This window comes from Nomascus leucogenys, chromosome X (assembly GCF_006542625.1).
Source record: "Nomascus leucogenys isolate Asia chromosome X, Asia_NLE_v1, whole genome shotgun sequence".
In the NCBI taxonomy this organism is placed as follows: domain Eukaryota; kingdom Metazoa; phylum Chordata; class Mammalia; order Primates; family Hylobatidae; genus Nomascus; species Nomascus leucogenys.
In genome coordinates this window covers 51,634,298-51,650,242 of record NC_044406.1, presented here as the reverse complement: position 1 = coordinate 51,650,242, position 15,945 = coordinate 51,634,298, and the positions used below count along the sequence as shown (strand labels likewise).

At 51.3% G+C, this 15,945-nt stretch overlaps 1 pseudogene; it reads left to right on the top strand.

Moving 5' to 3' along the window:
- The first annotated feature begins 2,856 nt into the window (after positions 1-2,856).
- The window catches only part of LOC100585517, a 44,085-nt pseudogene continuing 30,996 nt past the window's right edge, over positions 2,857-15,945 (top strand).

The following is a 15,945-nucleotide window of genomic DNA, read 5'->3' as shown; positions in this document are numbered from 1 at the left end:
TGCCACTGTCCTTTTGTGTGGGGGTATCAGCAAGGGAAACTCTGAACCCTGGTCTCATGATTTCAGTCAAGCTTTTCTCTGTTGTAGCTTCTTAGTGTGTGGATGAGGGGAATGAACTATATCACATCAGTCCCCATCTCTATGGGGATGCTGGACACCCTGGATTCCGGTTATTTCAGTCTTTGAACTCCTAGAAGGTAGACATGGAATCAAAAAAGGTACCGAAGGGCCTCCACCACCAGAGACAGACACATTCCAGTTGGGAAGGGTCCAGAGTCCTTTTCTACTTGCAAGTACAGAAGGGATGTGGGCCGGGCCCAAGACCACTGAGCTATCCAGTCATTGATTCCATTATTCCACAAAGATGTGGTAGCCACCTACTCCGTGCAGATGGCTACTGTGTGCCCAAGGGGGCCATGGGTCTCCTGAGGACCAGAGGGACTTCAGCAGGAAGACCTTGCTGCCCATCTCTCCCACCCAGCCTTGATGATTCTCAAAACCGAGGGGCAACATTCCAGATCAACCTCACTTGGTCCTGAGGAAGAGAGAAATGGTCAGGGGCAGGGGGTGGGGGTGGGGGGGTCTCAGGACAAAGAATATAATCCCAGTGACTCCCCCGACACTTCCCCTGCACTATCATCTCACAAATACGTGCACTCACACGTGCACACACGCACAACCACACAGCCGTCTTTGGCATCATTAATAATTTATCTTTGAGGCCGGGCGCGGTGGCTCACGCTCGTAATCCCAGCACTTTGGGAGGCCGAGGCGGGCAGATCACGAGGTCAGGAGATCGAGACCACGGTGAAACCCCGTCTCTACTAAAAATACAAAAAATTAGCCGGGCGTGGTGGCGGGCGCCTGTAGTCCCAGCTACTCGGAGAGGCTGAGGCAGGAGAATGGCGTGAACCCGGGAGGCGGAGCTTGCAGTGAGCCGAGATCGCGCCACTGCACTCCAGCCTGGGTGACAGAGCGAGACTCCGTCTCAAAAAAAAAAATAATAAATAATAATAAAAAAATTTATCTTTGAAGAAGCCTGTACAGTTTACAAATATTAAAGCATTATCTCACTATTTTAATCACAACGACCGCTTTAGGGTATTCTCGCTCTTTCTCATAATGAAACTAGGCTCCGAGATCAGACTTCAAACAAGGTCAAAGGGATGGCAGGTGGTTCTTAACCTTTGGGACTGTCTCAGATCCCTTTAAGAACTCTCCCCTCGGAAAAATGCATACCTACCCAGAATTTTGCCCACTCTTTCAGGGGTTTGCAGTCCCTACTTCAAGCCCTTGCAGGGCTCCGCCTCCCCACCCCAGTCCCGGTGCGGCTGAGTTGGACCGGGCAGCCGCAGGATAAAATCCAGAGAGGAGTCTGTGTGACGGCGCAGCAGGATTAAGAAATCTCCCAGACCAGGATGGGCACAGAAAGGGTTAAGGGGGTGGAGGGTTTTGTTTTTCACCTCTGAGGACTCTGTTATGGGTCATTAAGAACACAAGACCGAGCGAGCATTCCATTTGCTGGGCCTGCCTCTAGCGCACAGCTCTGCTTCCCGACAAGATAAGTCCTGTACAGGAAGGAAATCCTGGGCCCAGGGAGGCAGATGGGAAACCACCCCAGATAAGGCGGCTGCTCCGAGTGCTGGAGTCACACAGGGCCTTTCTGCTGCAAGAATGGCACTGCCGAGAGTCTGCGTTTCTTGCCAGCTAAGGAGGAGGAGGCTCTTCGGAGGCGTCTCCTAACACATTGCTGCTCTAGGCAGCTCTGCAAGGGGAACCCCCCCCAACGGAGATGCAGCACCGTGCCTCCAAGTAAAGGAGAGGCCCTCGGGTTCCCGGAGCTTGGAGAGGGGGCCTCCAGCGGTGTCCCGGCCGCCTCCGGCTAGGCCCGCACACAGTTTACCCTCACCCAGGCCTCCGGGCACCCCCGCCCCGCATCCACCACCCAGGTGGTACCTGTGCCCGCACAGGTGAGGAAAAAGGCCTGTGGAAAACACCACTACTGATAAATAACAGTTCCTTTCAGGTTTAATGACACGTTGCATCCATCCTAAAGCTCTCAAAAAAAAAAAAAAAAAAAAGAAGAAGAAGAAGAAAAGAAAAAAAAGAAAGAGAAAAAAGCCCTCTCGAGGGACTGCGCCTCGCGCCTGTAAACAGGAACGACAGGCCGGGGCGCGCGCCGGGGCGGGCGCACGGCGCGGAGCCGGCGTGTAAATTAACTGGGGGCCGCAGAGTAAATACATTGCACGCCGTATTTATTATGCGGCCGGACCTCCGAGGGGTTCTCCCGCTCCCGGACGTGGCAAATCTTGTCCGGAGCGCCGCTGGCCGCGCTGCCAAGGGCTAGGACCAGAGGACCCGTAGCGGGGAGCGGGGGGCGGGGGACTTCTCCTCCCGTGCCCGGGAGCCCCGGGGCAGCCCCCTTACAGCGGCGGCAGCGGGGAGGGTTTAGGCGAGGAGAGACGCGGCCCCGGGCGCCGCTTGGGCTAGGGGCCGGGCGGGGAGGGCGGCGGGGTGGGAGCGGGCGGCGCGCCCGGCCCCTTAGCATTCCGCCGGCGCGCCCGCCATCGCCGCGTGCGCCCCCGCGCCCCGCTGTAATTACCCCGATTACCAAATGAATCTCGCGCTTTTGTGCTCGCCGGGCGGTGGGTGCGGGGAGGCAGTTCTAATAGTTGTCATTAGGGCCGGGGGAGGCGGGGCGCCGGGGGCTGAGGGTGGGAGCGCGCGGGTGGGGGAGGCCCGCCATTCCCTCGCTGGCTCGCTCGTTCGCAGGCGGTCCCAGGCGGCGCGCAGGCCGCTGCTGGCTGCTGAGTAATGATTTTTTTTCTAATTGGAGGCGAACAGCGGCCCTAATGGATGGAGCCGCTCTCGGCGCGTTCGCTGCGCCCGCCCTTCGATCAATACGGCTCGCTGAGACCGCCGGGCAGCGCTCCCCGGCCCTTTGTGGTCAGAGATGCCTCGGGGGCCCCAATCCCCGCCACCACCACCGGCCCCCCATGCTGCCTCAGCCTCGCCCGGGGAGTTCCCAGCCCTGCCACTCCGAGACACCACCCCTCCTCCGGCCTACCCCCACCCCGGACACTCCAACCCCAAGCTCCTTCCCGCACCCCCGCGCCCGAGTTCCCCTCTCGGAACACTCTTACCCCACCTCCCCAAACACCGCCCCCGCGTGTCCCCGCCGTCCCGAGCCCTCCATCCCTTCTTGTCCTCACACTATGCCCAGTATCCTGGTCCCCGTGGCCTTTCAGCCAGGGTGGGTTAGCAGGGAGGTGTACGGGAGGGCAGACCTCGGATTGCCACCCTCACCGCTTCTCCGTGACCGCGTTTCTGCCAAGCGCCCCAGGCCGGGAGGAGAGCCGGGCACAGGCGACAGCCTCCAAGAGTTTACGCCGGCTGGTCCGGGAAGGGTTCGCTGAGTCCAATTAAATCCCCACGTTCTTTCCTTCTTGAGCCCGCTCCATCTCGGACTGGCTCCAACTGGGACCCTTCGGCTTTCTGAAGGTACAGAAACTTGCGAGCACAGACACCCTCCCTGGGGGCACCAGTTTCCAAGAAGCCCTCTGGAATGTTTAGCTCAGAAACTGGACAGTATGCACAAGTCCTCCTAGGTCGGGGTCAAATGTGCCCTCTGTTTTGCAGGCTCTTCGTGCACTGCTTCTAACTAGCTGGTGACCTTGGGCAAAGATTCAGTGCCTGAGGGACCCTTTTTCTTACACCTTACAGAAGTTTATCCAGCTCTACAAGCTAGGCGGCTGGGATACAACATTAAAAGGAATGGTCAAACCTTCCCACTCCTTCCTGCAGTTTACAGACTTTCCTCCTTCCACCCTGCGGAGAGCGGCTCCTGGGAGGCCCAAGCTGCTCCAGCTACCGTCCTTCCTTCATCTGCTCACTTTCTGTTGCTGGCTGTGATTCCTGCATAACATTTAGCATTACCTAACATAATAAACACTTGCTTGTTTTTTTTGTTTGTTTGTTTTTTGAGACGGAGTTTTGCTCTTGTCGCACAGGCTGGAGTGCAATGGTGCGATCTCAGCTCACTGCAACCTCCTTCTCCCAGATTCAAGGAATTCTCTCGCCTTGGCTGGGATTACAGGCGCCCCCCGCTCCCACCACCACCACCACGCCAGGCTAATTTTTGTATTTGTAGCAGAGATGGGGTTTCTCCATGTTGTCCAGGCTGGTCTCAAACTCCTGACCTCAGGTGATCCACCCACCTCGGCCTCCCAAAGTGCTGAGATTACAGGCGTGAGCCACCGCACCCAACCAACACTTGCTTGTTTGTTTATTGTGATTCTTCCCCCACTACTATGTCATCTCCACAAGGACTGGGATTTTTATCCATCTTGTATCCTCAGCACCTAAAACAGCTTGGAACATAATAGGTACTCAGTAAATATTAGTTGCATGAACACATTGAAACAATTTGAACCTGGTGAAACCTCTTCCTCTCCTGTCCTGAGGGAGGATAAGACTTTGGCTTTTCACTTCTTGGGCTCTGTGGCATATTGTGTTTTCCAAATAATGGCCACAGCAATGTTTCTGGTCCCACATGCTATTCCAGCACCGTGCCTCTACCCCCTTCAAGAGAAGTCTGTTTCCCCTCCACTTGAACCTGGGTGGGCCTTTGTTACTGTCTCCACGAATAGAATGTGGCCACATACATCCTAGTCTAAGTCATAAATGATTACATGGTTTCCTTCTTTTTCTCTTGGGACTGTCACCCTTGCAACCCATCCACCATGTTGTAAGGAAGCCCAGACCACATGAAGAGGTCAAGTGTAGGTGTTCCAGACAATAACCCTAGCTAATGTCCTAGCCACCACCTAGCACCAGCCACCAGATAGGTGAAAGAGCAAGCCTTCAAATGATTCCAGTCCCGGCCTTTGAGCCACCCCAGTTGATGCCAAGTTGCATCACCATTCAAGCTACCCAGCTGACACTGAGTGAAGCACAAATTATCCCTGCTGAGTACAGCCAAGTAGCAGATTCATGAACAAACTAAATGTTGATATAAGTCACTAAGTTTTGGGGTAGTTTGCTACCCAATAGATAGCTGAATCCCCCATTCCACTGACTTCTCTTCAGTCCTCTATTACCTAGGCACACCACAAACCTCCTTGTCACAGTACACAGAGTAAACTCTCTTCTGAGGCCCTAAGCTCTGTGCTCCATCCCTGCAGCCACCTTTTTGAGGATCCTCAGCTTCCCTGTCCCAATAGCACAGCCTGGATAAACATTGGCCCACTATAAATCCAACAGGCCCTCCTGCCCTCCTCTAGGCTTGCTCCCAGGAGGCCCAGTCCAGCAGGAGGAAATCACTCAGCCTTGCTAAGCAGTAGCACCACCACCAGCCCTGCGAATCTTGCATCTTCCTGCTCAGCTCTCGACACACAGTTACTTCCCTCATTCTCCACTCAGCTGACTTCAGCCCCACACTCCACTTCACAGAGACCATGACCTCCCCTACCCCAGCATGTTGCCATCACATGTCTGTCCACAGCATCCTGTCTGCCCATCCTCTGGTTCCAGGTGTCTTTCCACCCATCTTGAGGCCAATCCCACTCTCGGGCTCTGGGTGCTAGCTGCTCCAACTCTAGGGCAGCACTGCACAACAGTTGCAGTGATGGAACTGTTCCATCTCTGTGCTGTCCAGTAGAGTAGCCACTAGCCACCTGTGACTACTGAGCACTTAAAATGTGGCCGGTACCACCAAGGAGATAAATTATTTTATCTTAGTTCATTTAGGTAGCTGAACACGGCTAGTGGCTACTGTATTGTATAGTGCAACTCCAGAGATTAATCCTGCCCTCTCCCAGGTCCTCGGCTTCACCCTCCCCATCAGCCATTCACAAGTCCTTCTCTCTCATCTCCTGCTACCTCCCACTCCACCCCACCCACCCCCACTGCATTTTTCTCTGGTCCTTCACAGCCAAACTTCTTCATGGATTTGTAGCCACTGCCTCTTCTCCCACACCCACACTTTGTCCACACCCTAGGTCTTTGCGAATGTCATTTTCTTCCCCACCTTCCCAGCCCCTCCCCACATAATGAACTCTGATCACCTTGGAGGCTTCAAGGTAAAAAGTTACTTTTTCCAGGAAACCCTACCGGACACCCCCATCCCAGAAGAGATTGGTTGTCTTTGCCATGTGTCCCCGTGGTGCCCTAAACAATCTCTGGGACTGTACATGTCAGTTTCTTGCCATTGCCTATTTAATTACCAGGCTTCCCTGCAGACTGGTTGTCCGGTGAGGGTAGAAGCCAAGCTCCCATGCCCATCATCACATCCCTGTGCTTGTGCCAGGCACATGATGGGTGGTCAGTAAATATTTGTTGAAGAAATGCCCTAAGGGGGAAACTGTAGTTAAACAAGTAAGTGACTGATGCTTCAGTGGAGGACCTAGTGGGTGGGTGGGAGCACACAGGGGAGCTCGAGGTTGGTAAAGACCTCACAAAGAAGGTGACATCTCCAGGGGATCTGAAAAGACAAAATGAGTTTGCCAGGTGAGCAAGTCAGGAGATTATTCCGGGGAGAAAGATATCATGAGCAAAAACCCAGACATGCAGTGGCAATGAGCAGGAAGAAATGCAGACTGGGCGGAAGGGGTGAGAGAAGGAGGGCTGCGAGGAACCAGGCTGGGGGCAGAGTGAGGCCCAGAGGAAAGGGGCTTGCCTTGGGGGCCATGCATTTTACCTTCAACCTGTTGAAGTTGAACCTGTTCAGCTTTGAGGCTTTCTGTTTACCCATTTGCATGAGAAGGGAACTCTAAAAGGAAGCTTGGAAGGGACCACGGTGATCTCGGAGATCCATTGCTCAGATCTCTCTTGCACACAGAACTTTCTGCAAGTGCAATTAGTGGACAACCTCCAGCCGTGGGTGCCTTCAGGCTCTGCCTTTTAGGGCAAGGCCATGCACTTCCAGTGATTAAGTATGGCCAATCTAGGCTTAATTCCATCTTAGCATTTGCTTCCTGGAGGACCCAACTGACACAGTGCAGAATTACTGACACACACACTTTCCCTTTACTGAGTCCCCTGTTAAATACTTGCCATACATTGTCTCACTAACCCTCCCAGCAGTCCCATAAGGTAGGCACCATTATTATCTTCACTTGACACATGAGAACAGGGGCACAGAGAGGATAAATTACTTGCACAAGGTCATACCATCAGGGTTTGATGGAATTCAAAATCAGGCCTAGGCATGCCTGACTCCAAAACTCAGCTGCTCAACTCCTGCACTGTGACCCTTTAGGGGCTGGTTGGAACAAAGTTGTCCTGGAGACAGTGGCCAAGCAAATGAGGTGGACTGGAGCACATAATCTCAAGAGTCCTCCAGGCCTTACTTTTTCCATCTCTGTGGCTTTGGGACATGTAGGCACACACTGGTGCCAGGATTTACCTGTGCCGAGGAACCTGCCTGCCACATTGTGACCAGGCAAGCATTGGATTGAGGGTAAACAGATTAGGATTCCAAAATGGGGGCTTTGGTCAGCACCTGAGTGATCTTAGGCAAATGACGTGGATTCACCAGGAAACTTCATTTCCACAGCTACTGTGATCATCTGATTCCTGTGATGATCTGGTGCCCCTGATGTTTGATGCCCTCCTTTGCCACAGCCTGACTTCCTGTCCAAGATGCCCAAGGCAAAAAGTAGACTTTTTCTCTGGCTTGCAAAGTGATTTGTGGTCTCAGCTCAAAAGCCTGAAAACTAATGTTTGCAGCCAGGGGGTTGGAATACCTGAGGACTGCTTAGGTAAATAGTCTTACCAGACTGCCTCTGGAGAAGGTTTTTGGTGGTGAGCAGAGGGGCCCACTCGAGGTCTGCTTGACCTGTGCCTGTACCCGCACCTGTTCACAATGAAGGTGCAGTCTCAGCCCCCTTGGGGAGAGGATGCGGTCATTGGCAGTGCCCCCTCAGCTGTGCGCTGTGGGATCGAACCAGTGGTATGCTGGTAAATGTTTAACTGGCCCTCTGGGGGAAAGTCCTAATTTCTAGTCTTTGCCAATTTCCATAGAGCAAACCCTCGTACTCTAGCCAATTCCAAGCTTCAGACTTGTCATCACTGAACACAGAGGTAGGAAGAGCTGTGCACAGTTGGCTGGGCTCTTGTGCGCTGGACCCGGCCCCAAAACACCCCTCACTGGGTCTAACCCTGTGGCTGACTGAGGAATGGCTCCTCATGTATGGCCAGAGACTCCTGAGTACACAGGGCCAGGCCAGGGAGCAGAGGAATCAAAAGGATGGGGCAGGGGTTAGGGGCTTCGACTGGCTGGGCTGGGGGCTGGGGAAGAACATGTCACGCCAGATGCCACATCACAGCTCAGCGTGTTGCTGCACAGTCTGGCCCAGCGTGTGTTCATGCACTTGCTCTGTCTCTTTCTAGAGACATTCTAGAACTCAGTGCTTACATCAGGCGGATGCTCACTACATTTCTAATTGAGAAGTGTGTGCATGCTTAGATCCAGGCCTTTCCCCCAGAGACAATAGAGACTGAGATACCCAGAGAGACTGACTGTAAAGACTGGGCCACAGCCTCAGCCGCTCTGAGCTGTGGCAGGGATTGCAGCGTGGGAGCCGGAGGAGTAGAATCGCTCGGGGAAGAAAGACAAGGTTCCTATTGAGTTAGGATGAGAGGTTCACAAACCAAAAGTGGTTATAGGGGCTCCCCTTCTATAGAGACCCCTTGGAGCAGGACTGAGGCCCCTGGAAGCTAAAGGCCATTGCCTGGCTGCTTGCCCCCAGGTGACCTTCCCCACACCTGCCCCCTCCCCACCTCTGCCTGACTGACCCTAGATCCTTTTTCTTTTTTCTTCCTTTCCTTTGTACAAAAAGGGAAGAGTGAGTCTGGCTCAAACCTGCTACTCTCCAGGAATTGCCGAAACTTACACTGAATGACACCCAAATCCCTTCATGGGCACCTCCGATAACCACCTTGGTGGCCGTTTTTCATACCCGTGGCTCATTAGGGTTTCTGGGTCCAGGCCAAGAAATTGCCAAAGACAAGACAAGCGACGCCTGCCTGGAAATTCCGCAGAGCCCACTCCCCTCAGAGGCCCTTCCTACAGCGTGAGTGAGGGGGTGAGTTGCGCTGAGCTAGAGCGGCGCCTGACAAGTGACACGCCTGATGAGAGACGCGATGACGAGTCCCTGGGGAGGCTGTGGAGTCTGGTTCCTGCAGACACTGTCTCCCCTGAGGCAGTCTCCGTGCTTGAGTGCTGAGTGTGTGGTGTGTGTGTGTGTGTGTATGCACACACATCTTGCTTCTCCAAGGAAGATTCTCTGAGCTCCACAGCAAGCTTGACAGAGGCCCCCCTGAACACTCCTGGGGTCCACGGACATCAAGAACAGGCATGGCAGGCCGGATGCGGTGGCTCACGCCTGTAATCCCAGCACTTTGGGAGGCCGAGGCAAGCAGATCATTTGAGGTCAGGAGTTCGAGACCAGCCTGGCCAACATGGTGAAACCTAGTCTCTACTAAAAGTACAAAAATTAGCTGGGCATGGTGGCAGGTGCCTGTAATCCCAGCTACTTGGAAGGCTGAGACACAAGAATCACTTGAACCAGGGAGGCAGAGGTTGCAGTGATCCGAGATTGCGCAACTGCACTCTGGCCTGGGCGATAGAGCGAAACTCCATCAAAAAAAAAAAAAGAAAAGAAAAAGGAAAGAAAGAAAGAAGAAAGAAAGAAAGAGAGAGAGAGAGAGAGAGAGAAAAAGAAAGAAAGAAAGAAAGAAAGAAAGAAAGAAAGAAAGAAAGAAAGAAAGAAAGAAAGAAAGAAAGAAAGAAAAGAAAAAAAAAGGAAGAAGGAAAGAACAGGCATGACAAGCAAGCCAGCCACAGCCTGCTGAGTTCAGGAGATCCCTCATGGAGTTGTCCTATCCTCACCTCCCTGTTCCAAGCACATACAGGGATGGATTGATCCCCTTGGGAGCTGCTGAGCCCTGCCTGGTACAGCAAGGGAGGTAAGATCCAGCCTGCAGGTGTGTGATTCGCCTGACTCAGCCCAAACCCAGATCATGCCTGGACCATCAGCCCTGTGCTGGACACTGGGCCATACAGAAATGAATAAAATAGTCTCTCTTTTCAGAGTGCTTGCAATCTAGATACTGCAGACTATGTAAGGGTCATATGTTCCAAAGAAGCCAAGGTCACAAGAAAAAATTTTTTTTCCTAGCCCTCCTCTGATATTCCCACCCCCAAAAGCTTTCTGAAGGATGTGGCATGTGATTTTGAAAAATGCCTAGGCTGACAAAAGCCCACAGAGATGGAACAAGAGGAGGAATGTCTTCCAGCAGGGTCTTGTGGTTAAAGTGAAGAGTTCCCTTTGGGGGAAGTGGATGTAATGAATGTGGAAGACGACAAAGAACCAAAGAAGCTCAGGGCAGGACTGTGTGTCAAGTATTTGGTCCCCCAGGTTCCCCTCCAGACACCAACAAGCAGCCACCATCTTTTTCTTCATGCCCTGCAGGGAGTGTTACAAAGTCATACATGGTCCCCTTCTTAGATGGATCTGAATATCTTAGAGTTCCTATCTGTACTGAGCCAAAAGGTGCAGCTCTCTTGCTATTCTCCCTGGGGCCTGCAAAAACAAGGCTCATTTCTCTTTCACCAATGACCCTTCAAATATTTGAAATAACTGTGTTTTGCTTTTCTACTGCTGCCTAAGAAGTACCACCAAAACTTAATGGTTTAAAACAACAGTGTGATTATAGCTCACTGCAGCCTCCAACTCCTGTGCTCAAGTGGTCCTCCTGCCTCAGCCTCCCAAGTAGATGGGACTACAGGCATGAGCCACCACACTCAGCTTAACAATTGATTCTTTTTCTCACAATTCTACAGGGTCAGTTTGGCTCAGCTGGGTGGTTCTTCTGTTCCACGTGGCAGCTGGAGCCATGCAACTGCAGTCAGCTAGGAGTTTGACAGAGTATGGGACATCCCAGATGGCCTCATTCACATTTTTGGCAGTTTTGGCAGTTGGTGTTACCTACTGACTGAGTTGCTCCTGTTCTCTTCCCCTCGGCCTCTCTCTTCAGTAGCGTAGCCCAGGCTTTTTACATGGCGGTTCTATTCAAGAAAGCAAAGACAGATGCTGCCAGGTCTCTTAAGCCTAGACTCAGAAGTCACATGGGAACACTTCCATTGCATTCTGTTGGCCAGACCAAGTCACAAGGCCAGCCTGGGCTCAAGGGGAGGGGAAACAGATTCTTGCTTCTTTTTGATGAGGAGAGTGGCATGCATACACAGGGAAGGGAGAAATTGCTGGCAGCCAGTTTTGCAGACAGTCTGCCAGGAGCTTCCAACAGGTCCAAAGTCCTTTCTTCCAAGCCATCCCTTCCCTCTGAGCCCACGCTAGTTTGGGTACACCTCTCTTAGGCTTGCTGTAGAGCCTCCTTCAGTACAGTGAGGGGAATCATTTGAGCAGTACGGAATATCGAGGGCTTTCAGAGGATACTTGGGGATATGGGCTGAAGCCAGAGCAAGCTCTAACCTCTAAGGCAGCCCCCAAATTGACTAGGGCCAGAGGAGCGGGTGTAAGGGAGAGAGGCCTCCTGATACAGGATGTTTAGAGCTCCCCCTTATCCAAAAAGCGCCTAGGAAAGAAAGCTTTCTGGCTGGTAAAGACTCCAGAAAACCTGTCACACACCAGAACAAAGTGTTCTTTAAAAACCCTAAAGACTCTCCATGTCCCAGCTGGTCACTTGGAGCAAACACTGCTGGTTAGGGAACTTGTAGTGCTTAGTTGGCAATTAATCACTTGGAGCTCTGTGACGTCCCTCATATTGTCCCGGGTTGTTATTTAACTCTAGCTATGTTTACGCTGCCAGGCACTGAGTAGAGCCTCTAAGACAGACTGCAGACCAGCCTAGAACACCCTCTTCCTGGTGAGAGAGTCTCTCCTCTCTCTCTGATCATTTTAATGTTCTTCTTTATATTCTTCCGTATTTTCCAATTTTTTCTATAATGACTACATTATACTTTCATAACAAGAAAAAAAGGTTAAGGGAACCCCTGACAAAGATGTTCATTGCAATATTATTTATATTAACAGAAATTTGAGGACAGAATCAATGTCCAGCTATAAGAACATTGCTAAATAAATTATGATGAATCCATGGGGTGCAAAATTCTGAAGCCATTTAAAGCGAGGCTCTATAAGAGCATTTAATGATACAGGAAAATGCTCATGGTAGAACATTAGTGAGAAAACAAGCCAGCTTCCAAATTTTTAAAGGATTTGGTCTAAATTGTGATACATGGTAATATGAAAATAAGAGCTAGTATTTCTTTCTTTCTTTTTTTTTCTTTTTTCTTCTTGGGATGGAGTATCACTCTGTTGTCCAGGCTGGAGTGCTGTGGCACGATCTCAGCTCACTGCAACCTCCATCCCCCAGGCTCAAGCGATTCTCTTGCCTCAGCCTACTGAGTAGCTGGAACTATAGGCACATGCTACCACGCCCGGCTGATTTTTTGTGTTTTTAGTAGAGACAGGGTTTCACCATGTTGGCCAGGCTGGTCTTGAACTCCTGACCTCAAGTTATCCACCTGCCTCAGCCTCCCAAAGTGCTGGGATTACAGGCATGAGCCACCATGCCTGGCTACTTTTTGTATTTTTAGTAGAGACAGAGTTTTGTCATGTTGGCCGGACTTGTCTCAAACTCCTGACCTCAAGTGATCTGCCCACCTTGGCCTCCCAAAGTGCTGGGATTACAGGCGTGAGCCACCGTGCCTGGCCAAGAGCTAGTATTTATTGAGCACTTACTATGTGCTGTCACTTACAGGAGTCATCTCATTCAGTCAGCACAAAATCCCCATAAGCTACGTACAGTCATCCCTCGGTACCCATGGAAGGATTGGTTCCAGGACCCCCACCCCCACCTCTTGGATAACAAAATCTGGGATGCTCAAGTCTCTGATATAAAATAGTATAGTATTTGCATATTACCTATGCACATTCTCCTGTACACTTTAAATCATCTCTAGATTACTTATAATACCTAATATAGGCCAGGCATGATGGTTCACACCTGTAATCCCAGCACTTTGGGAGGCCAAGGTGGGTGGATCACCTGAGGTCAGGAGTTTGAGACCAGCCTGGGTAACATGATGAAACCCCATCTCTACTAAAAATACAAAAATTAGCTGGGCGTGGTGGTGTGCTCTGGTAGTTTCAGCTACTCAGGAGGCTGAGGCAGGAGAATTGCTTGAGTCTGGGAGGTCAAGGCTGCAGTGAGCCATGATCATGCCACAACGCTCCACCTCCTGGGTGACAGAGCAAGATCCTGTCTCAAAAAAAGTAAATAAATAAATAAAAACAAAATCAAAACAAGAATAAAAACAAATGGGACCCCTGGCCAGCAAAACTTCACATACTGCATTTAAGGTTTGACGCTTTCCCTTTGATCCTCAGACCGGCCTTGTTCTGACTCCTGCTGGTCTGCTTCCTGGCTCTCCTCCTCAGGAAGCACAGGGGTAAGTCCCCTGATTCATCCTTGGCAGCTTTTCGTCAGTATTTGATCAGACTTCGAAGGTCCGAAATGACGGCTGGGAGGCGGCTGTTTCCCAAATACAGAACCATCCTTCCCTCCCTCCCAACCATGTACCGCCCTGGTTTCACTGCTCCGGCATCTGGTGTACACGTTGTCTTATCCCCAACTAAATCATCCACTGCTCTTGGCACGGACCGTGACTTACACACATCTTGCCGTCACCCACGTCACCCACAGCACCCGGCGTCCTGACACAGATAACAGCCTCTGAAAACATACCTACCCATTGGCTGCTCAACACGTGGAAGCCCAGAAACAGCGCAGACAGCTCAGGAGCTTATGGTGGGAGGGAGCCTTGTGCCAGACCCAGACATCCTACCTGGGTGGAAAGGAATGGAGGGAATACAGTACGCCTCAGATGCTAGCCACCAGATGGGCCCGTTAGAGGCTGTTGAAGCAAAAAGGAGTGCCAGAAACTCAATTCTAGCAATAGAACCTGGAGATGGAGCCTTTACATTAGGAGGCCATCCGCAGACTCACAGACATTCAGTCCAAGCCCCAATGGGATTCACTTTGTCCCTGTGAATGTCAGTCTGTATTTATCAGTCGCTCAACAAATATTTATTGAGGCCAAGGCAGCAAATTATAAGGTACTTGAGTTGGGATACAGGCTTGTGGGGGTTGGGAAGGGACAGTGGGCTCCTCATTTTCCCCACTCACCCTGCCCTCCGCCCAACCACCACATACACACACTTTGGAACTTAGGGACTTAGGAGATTGATTCTTGTAGATTTTGGTGGTTTTCATGAATGGTTTACATTCTGTTGGACAGAGTGGTATGTGGACCATTGTTCCCTCATTACTGTCCCCTCCTGCATTTGAATTATTCACCATACTCCTTGGCATTGATCTTGCAGTTTCTTGTACATTTCTCCACCCCTTAACTTTGGGCCTGGACCTGTAACTTGCTTTGATCAATGAGGTGTTAGTAGATGGGTGGCAAGCAGAGGTTTGCAACGTGCTTGTAAGGTTGGCCTAGCCCTCTTATGCTTCTGCTGTGTCATGAAAACAGGGCTCAGCTCGACAGCAGGTCCAAGGAGCCAACTCAGGCTTCTCCCCAGGGACTTGCCCCTACCTCTGCCTGGCTCTCTGGCTGCTACAGCAAAGGCACCAGGCTAAGTATTCAAACATCCATGGTTTCATTCAATTCACTCAACAGCTCTAGGAGGCAGGGCCCATTTGACAGATGAGAAAACTACAATACAGTAAAATCACTTGACCAAGGTCACACAGCCAGGGAAAGCCAAGTGAGGATTTCAACTCAGCAGTTGGCTCCAGAACCTTCAAGGTGAGCCTCCTTTGATTTCTCCTGATCCCCAGGAACCTCATCAACCAGTAGGGTCTGGGCTCCCGAGCCAAGTCCAGGCCAAGGGGAACATTCCTCAGTTGTGGCGACCTGGTAGTCGTGTCTTATCTCAATCCCTAGCTGGCAAAGACTCTGGAACATTCCTGTTCACTACTACAGCTGCCACCACATTAACCTGCCTCAGAGGCCCCCATGACTCCTTCTGCAGGTAGGATTGACCACCTGGGGGGCCCCACTCTCTCTCACACTGGAATTTGAGCCCTCAGGCAAATAATAAGCTGAACACTTTTTCAATCTCCTGCCCCTGCCATGAGCTCCCTCAGTTACAGCCACCATTGGCAAGCCCTGGGCCCTTATCTGCAAACCCCTAGGTTCATCACAAGATCTCAGAGCAAAGCTTTCTCAGCCAAGAGCTGCAAGCATGATGTCCCGAGCTTAAATTAGAAGGCAAGGTCCTCTATCCAGGTGCAGTGGCTCATACCTGTAATCCTAGCACTTTGGGAGGCAGAAGCAGGCAGATTGCTTGAGCCCAGGAGTTCAAGACCAGCCTGGGCAACATGGCGAAACCCCATCTCTACAAAAAAAATACAAAAATTAACTAGGTGAGGTGGTACATGCCTGTAGTCCCAGCTACTCAGGAGGTTGAGGTGGGAGGATCAATTCAGCCCAGGAGGTCGAGGTTGCAGAGAGCCATGATCGTGCCAGCCTAGGTGACAGAGCAAGACCCTGTCTCAAAAAAAGAAAAAAGGAAAGCGAGGTCCCTCTTGTCTATCACCCCTGAAATGTCCCTATAGCTTTCTGACACACATACATTGATACAGATAATGTATACACAGGTGTCATCTTAATTTTGGCCTCAAGGTCTTGAAGGGCTCGGCAGGGCCGTGGGTGTGGGGACTTATTAGTACTGTCTGTTATCATTAGAATAGGAGAGTTATTTTAGGCAAACACTAACACTAAGTCCAGAGGCTGGTGAAATAGTCCTTTACCTTTCTCATCGAGTCCCTTAAAGTCTATATAAAGCAGATCTCTGTGAGTTAGCACAGGGTTTAACTCTGAGTAACAAAGACCAGAAATGAAAGTGG